At 39.8% G+C, this 7,050-nt stretch overlaps 1 pseudogene; it reads left to right on the forward strand.

Moving 5' to 3' along the window:
* Positions 1 to 495: 495 nt before the first annotated feature.
* Positions 496 to 5,884, forward strand: LOC147447243 (uncharacterized; annotated as a pseudogene).
* Positions 5,885 to 7,050: the final 1,166 nt, after the last annotated feature.

The following is a 7,050-nucleotide window of genomic DNA, read 5'->3' on the forward strand; positions in this document are numbered from 1 at the left end:
AGAATTAATAAAGTGTCAGAGCCAATATCAATTTTTATGGGGAAAAGCGCCAGTGGGACTACTTGTAATAATCATTATAAGGAATATGGGGAGTATTAGCCAATGCATGTATGCCACGTCACCAGCGGTGCACAAAACTCTAGGAACGGTAAGTAGTGAAGCTTCTATGGAACGAACACATATAATAATAAGGAGAGTGGGCATTTTTCCTCATAAATCTCTTGTGTGATGCCTACCTGTACACATTTTCCATCGCCAAGTTTTGAGGCTTCTTCAGACTTATCATCTTCACAGTGTATGGGTAGAAGAAAAATGTCAGAAAAGATGCAGGATACCGTAGACAAAACTTCGACTCTTATCACCTCTATTAAAGATTCATTACCACTTATTCCCCATAGCAAGATACAGTGGTATGTGTTTACTGAGAAAGTCAAAGCGTTGCTCCGACTGTGGGATGTGTATGTGATGGTATAAGCCACAAGATTAGATTTTGACATGGCTATAATCAAGTACATCCTTGATTGCTTCAATGTCGATGAGGGCAGTGCACTCATAAATGGTATGAAAGTGTTAGCCACTCTTGACAGCATTGCTTATGCCTTTAAAAATCCAAATGAGCCAAAGCCGGCCACAACAACTACAAAACAGATAAGTGCATCTCTTAAGGAAGATGAAGCAGGCAAGAAAAACAGCAAGGCTAGTGCACAAGGGGTTCCAGTAGCGGGTCTCGGACGTTCCTGCTGCTTACTAGTTAGTGGCCCTGTTATTTTGAAAAATAATCCCACATATGTGTCAAAAATTTTGTTTGCTATGTTGCTTGCAAAAAGATTAGACACTACAGCTCCAATCTATTATCTCACAATGTGCTTCAGCAGACTGCCAAGTTGAAAACTTAGAATGGTTTCAAAGCTTAGTACATCTGGCAGTTTAGTTATTGGGCAACTTCTCCAGATGCTCATTATCAGGTACGGATGGCTTGGAGTCAGAAACCCATTCCAGAGACTAACAATGTTGACTTATCTTCATATGAAGGAGCTCCAGGCACTCAGTTGTCTCTAACTGGACAAAAGAGGAAGGCCACACAGGTGGAAGCCAGTAGTTCAAAGAAACCAAAGGCTACATTGGCCAAAAGTAGTGCTTTCTTAAAGCAACTAGAAAGTCAGGTTAAGAATTTACCCACTGCAAAACCTTCAGCAGGCGAGACTTCAGTAGGTTAGCAGGCTTCAAAGAACACATGATGAACAGACTCTAGCACGGATTATTGTTAGGACCAGCCAGCAAGCAGAGAAAACTCTAGCAAACACCATTACTGGAAAAAACTAGCACGAGAGGACCAGTGATGATCAGTTGGCAGTTCCTACTCATAAGGGAAAAGGTCTAGAATCTACCACTCCAACTAGCAAAATTCTATCCCTTTCAGTGAATTGGCTTTATCCTTAACCAAAAAGGATAGAATACAGCAGCTACAAAATCACCCTCTCAAAGGATGACTGATTCTTTAGAATCCTAACTTTGCAACATTACCATATATGGCTCCTGTTACGGTTTATGAGCGAATTCCCGCTGACCAAGTGATGGTAATGGCTCAGTGCTTATCCAATCATCATGGAATACAATTGTAAATGCTCTAGGACAAATGATGGATACCTCAGCTTCCACGGATGAAGTAGATAAGCTAAAAGAAGAACTGGAAAACAGTTAGCAGAAAGTTTAGAAATTAAAGCAGGATATAGAAGCACAATCTTTGCGGCATAGTATTCTTGAAAATTAGTCAGCCAGGACAATTTAGACATTGGAAGGTAAGTTGTTAAAGCTTGAATCTGAGGATAGAAAGTTAAGTGAAGACAAGGCAGAGGCTTTGAGAAATGCTGACAGATTTGAGACTATGTTGACAATGAAGAGGGTTGATTTCAACGCACTACTGACTAGCTACACTGCATTAAAAGCCTCTTTAACAGAGAGGTATATATATATAATAATTGGTTGATATTCTGAATCTAGAAGGCAACGTCACTTTCAATATGGATAATTTGAAGGCACTTATGGAGACCATGCAGAGTGATTTGCAAGATAAGCTTTCTGAATATGAGTCTTGCATGGTATCCAAAAATGAACACTCATCAAACACACCTGCTATGCATTCCTCATTTTCTATCAAACCATTTCTCCTCAAAAAAAATTGAACACTATTTACATGTTGTCTTTCACCTTGCTTCAAGTCCTCACAGTTTGTAAAAGTGATAGATCCATAGTCTGTTAATCCTACAAAACCTATAGAAAACGTCTTATTTTCGGGGATGGGAGTGGAGAGAGATCTTGGAGGGAGCTTTTTCTAAGTGTTTCACTTGAGTAGTGTTTGCAAGGATAAAGCTTTCCATGCCTTGTTTGGAGAGAGCTTCTTGGAGGGAGATTTCTTTGTTATTTCTCAATCCAATTGAACCTTGAAACTAACATGTACATTGAAAAAAATAATGCTTCAAACATAGGGGAAGGAGAAGAAGACACAAGCCACCGTATTAAATCACAAAATTCTCCAAAAAAGAATCACAATATTAAATCAATAGGCTACATGTATTAACCAAAAAATATGCTTCACACATAGTAGGAAGATACAAGCTACCCTCTCAAATCATGAAATCCTTCAAAAAGAATTACTCCATTCAATCTATAGTTACAGTTTGTGTCCTACAATTACATTTGGGCACAAGGGGATGTGAAAAAAAAAATTAATTGCATTTTTGTTTTATGCGATACAACGATAATTGAACACACAAAGAAGATCCTCATTTGTCACCTTGCTCTGATGGATAAACATATGGTGGTTTAAATCCAAGCCAAAGTAGCAAAGGAAGATGAAGTAAATATGCTTGCAAGCCACATATGGTTTGCTTTTTGCCACTCATTCTGTAAAGTCTCCACATGTACACATCGGGCTACTTGCAATATGAGCTTCATACCTCTTGCCCTAAACTTGTGAAGAAGATGTGAATTTTTCATGCATGTCTGCCTTCATGACAGTGTGCTTCACAATCCGAGCTTCCATAGTTACTGTCGATTCAATTCTCTTGGAGGCTTGAATAGTTACTACCAATTCTCTTCCATAGTTATTGCCAATTCAGTTCTCTTGGAGGCCTCCATAGTTACTATCGATTCAATTCTCTTGGGGTACTTGTGGCTATCAAGCACAATGTACTCCAGTGTACTCTATATTTTTTCTACCTAGTTTGAACCCAATGATATTTTTTTATCTTTCTTTTCTTCTTCCCTCCCATCATCTGCCAATGTTTTTTGGCAAACAAAAAATGAGTCCTAATGTTTCTTGGCTGAGTTACCAGCAACAAAGCCTTCTTTTTCATAAGTGGAGCTATCAGATAACTCCACTATTGCCATACTTGATCTTGAGGATATATCCATACCCTTGTTTATGACTAACAAAATCTTGTAGACGGGTTGAATCCAACACAAATTGTAAATTGATGACCTAATGTCACACCAACTTTCACCTTAATCTGAATGTTGTCATCTGGAGTGGAAATGATGGCAAACATCTTGTTGTTATTTCTACCCCCATAATCTCCAAGATTTACCATAGAAAATCTTATTAGGCAATCAAGCAACAAAGATCCACTGTTAACAGTATTCAAGAACAAACTCACCTTGCATGACAAAGATGAATCCATCACTGGTTGAATCTTTTAGAGCTTACTAGCTATCTAGATATATTTAAGTTGACACCCATTCCTATGTTTATAAACAATTGACACACTCAAATACATACGTTGAAGCTCTCTCAATGTTACCCTAGTTGTAAGTATACCTTGGAGAAAGGCCTGTTGGTCTAGTTCTCAACTAGTATCAATTCCTCATCTCTTCTTCCTATTGCCCCCCTTTCTCTCTCCCTTCATTCCTCTGTCTCTCTCTATATCTCTCCATTTCCCCCCTCTCTCTATCTATCTGTCTCTTGCTTTTCCCCTTGCTTTCTTATCCCAGTGAAAAATAGAAAAAATTACAAGAGCTAATGAGCTTTTAATGATGCTATTCATTAGCAAGAGAGAGAGAGATAGAGAGTAGAATGTGCTTTTTAATGATGCAGTTCATTAGCTATGTCAATCTCTCTCTCTCTCTCTCTCTCTCTCTCTCTCTCTCTCTCTCTCTCTCTCTCTCTCTCTCTCTCTCTCTCTCTCTCTCTCCCCCCCCCCTTCATCCCACTCTCTCTCACTTCCACAATGAAGTCGATAATATCCACTTTTCCTTGCACAAGCCTGTTACATAAATTTATCAGATTATCTACACAAGCATCTAGACCCAGAGCTTCTCCATTGCTTCCCCCGGTTGGAGAACTCAAGCATCCCATCATTCTCAAGGAATGGAGCTGAAATCCATTCTACGTAGGGGAAATTATTGTCTATCTAGCCAATACTCTCCACTATGTCAAGGACTTTGTGCACTGTTTCAACTAAATTTGCTAAATCTCTCACCCTTAATCGCAAGCTTTTCAGCCTCGACTACCCTCCTCAATAAGTCTCGTTCTGCTTCCAACCAAACTTCAAGGCCAACATCTACTGAATTTGATTAATTGTTGCATCACTAACAGATTGCTTCTCCTGTAGAGTACGCAATCGGCTCTCGGCATCCATTGGCTTGTCTCTTAACTCATTACATAGCTCATTAAAAGACTCGAGCCCTTGTCCATGGAAACATTCACATATGTCAGATAATGTCAGTTTTTCTACATAGTTTTGGGTAGTTGAGCCTTCAAATTTATCTGCCTTCTTGGAAATAATTGCAAGCGTGACACGAACACACACATAGTGGCACGCGCACACACATAGACACACACACACGACACAAGTTCCCTCCAATTTGCATCACGTGCCTTGCTCCTCTTACTCATCTTGGCCGTTGTCTAATCATAAGCTCTAAGCTGATCAAGGCATGCATCTCCTCTGTAGTGTTTGCAAAAATGCAAAGGCTTATGTGCAACGTCTGCCAGGTTTTGACGTAGCTGTGTTATAGCCATGTTAGTTTGGAATATGTGTTTAAAATATTATGCACACTCTTAAATATTGTTTGTCTAGGAGTTGTAGTTTTGAAATGCGGTATTGTTGTAATAGTTGGGCTTCTATAATTATAGGAGAAGCCATCATTTTTCTTCTTCATTGAGAATTGAGATCTTCTATTCAGAGAATGTGACGACTTGGTGCATTCGGCCAGCTTGCTTGCAGCCAAGCATATGAGATTCCTCTTGATAGACATCAAGTTCACGGAATCATCCCTAGGGGTAGTCCATACTGTAGACAAGGGAAGAGCTCATTAAAGCAAATTAGTGATTTAGTTTCCAAGAAGGTGGGCCCCGTGCATGGGCCTTGGTGACAACGGACGGTAAGTGAAAAAGTCTTGGATGTTGCAACAGAGATCAAGTGAAGGAAATTTTATTTCATCTAAATCATCATGCGAAAAACAAAGCACAGCATTATCATCAGCTCCAGCAGTTGATCCCAGAATTAATGATGCAAATTCTTTAAGAAGCTTATACACATTGACAAAGGATGGAACTTTAATTTTCCTGAGCTCTAACACGAATGTTATGCTTGACAAAGACTGTGAGCGCAAAAATGAGCCAGCTGCCTCCGTTGTTGAGACTAAATTAAACGAACCTAATACTACAAGCTCCATTTGCAGGATGCCTGCGACGGGACAACGGGCGCCCTTTGTAGCCTCAGTGTTGACTTCCATAGAGTCATCTGGGACTGGGTCCACCCTTTTGAGAAGCAGCAGCATGATCAACCAACAATCTAGCAGTTCCAATGGCAATAGTTATAGTGTGATGGACATGCATTGGTTAACCCACGTGGCCGTCAATTCTCGAAGTTTTGAACAATAGGATGTCTCGCTGTATCAACATGAGCACCGACAGACAAAGGTATTTTTAATGTTTTCCATTGTCAATCTTCATCAGACCCCATTTCTCTATCTCTGCAAAATCATTCATCATAAAATCTATTGTAATCGGGACTTGTAGTTTATCACACACTACACTTGTGCTATTGCCTTTAATGTGAGCAAGCTCTACAATAAGAGCAGTGGCCCATGCCTCCGCACACACATCTTTTGGGACAGATTCACTAATGAGATCCACACTACACCGTTGGGTTTTTGCTAAAGCAAAGAAGGAGATGGTGACTTCTTATTGAGCGCTAGCGCTCACTTGCAAAAAAAACCAAGTAAGGGAAAGTGGGATGGAGGGAGGGTGGGAGGAAGCCGGGGTGAGAGGGAGTAAGAGATTGTAATATACTTATAATTACTTGCCTACATCTTGCTCCGGTCTCGACTCTTCTCTCTCTCTCTCTCTCTCTCTCTCTCTCTCGTGCGATATCTTCCTGAGAGCTAGTGCTTGCTTTGTTTAGAAAAAGCTCATTAGAGAGAGTTTGTGCTGCTGTGCATTTTGCGTACTCCGCTAGCTGTCAACTGTGTGTGTGTGTGTGTGTGTGTGTGTGTCAGGGCCCCTCTATCCATTTTTTAGTACACCATATCCAACGGGAGGAGGCTTCTATTGTGGACCTGACACCCACCTCACCATCCACGCCATGGCACCTCTCTTGGTGGATTTCTTGCACAAATCTTTGCACATTATTGTCCGCAGAGGGTTCAATCTTTAGTCTCTTTCTCACATTTTTGGACACAAGAGAGTTTGGTGCTGCAACAACTTGGTCTTCATTGTGGGTATTGGGTTTTTCTTTCAAAAAAAGTCAAAAATTTCTCAAAAATACACTTTATCTACTTTGGTTGGATTGTTCTAATCTTTATTTCTTTTCGACACTTGAGGTCAGTTTTTTAGTGCTTAGCGTGTAATCTATCACAAATTACTTTGTAAAAAAAAGGAAATTAGGTATAAAATAATGAAGCAATTCATATCTAAAGCGTACATAATCAACTCAAATTCTAGTTTTAGCATCTTGTATTGATAGACAATCAGTCCTCTTATGAAAAGCTACAAAGTTTTTTATGTTTGAAGAAATTTAATCTCAGCACCAAGGGTATTTTGGGAAT

This window comes from Adiantum capillus-veneris, chromosome 11 (genome assembly GCF_014529385.1).
Source record: "Adiantum capillus-veneris isolate H3 chromosome 11, ASM1452938v2, whole genome shotgun sequence".
Classification (NCBI taxonomy): Eukaryota; Viridiplantae; Streptophyta; class Polypodiopsida; order Polypodiales; family Pteridaceae; genus Adiantum; species Adiantum capillus-veneris.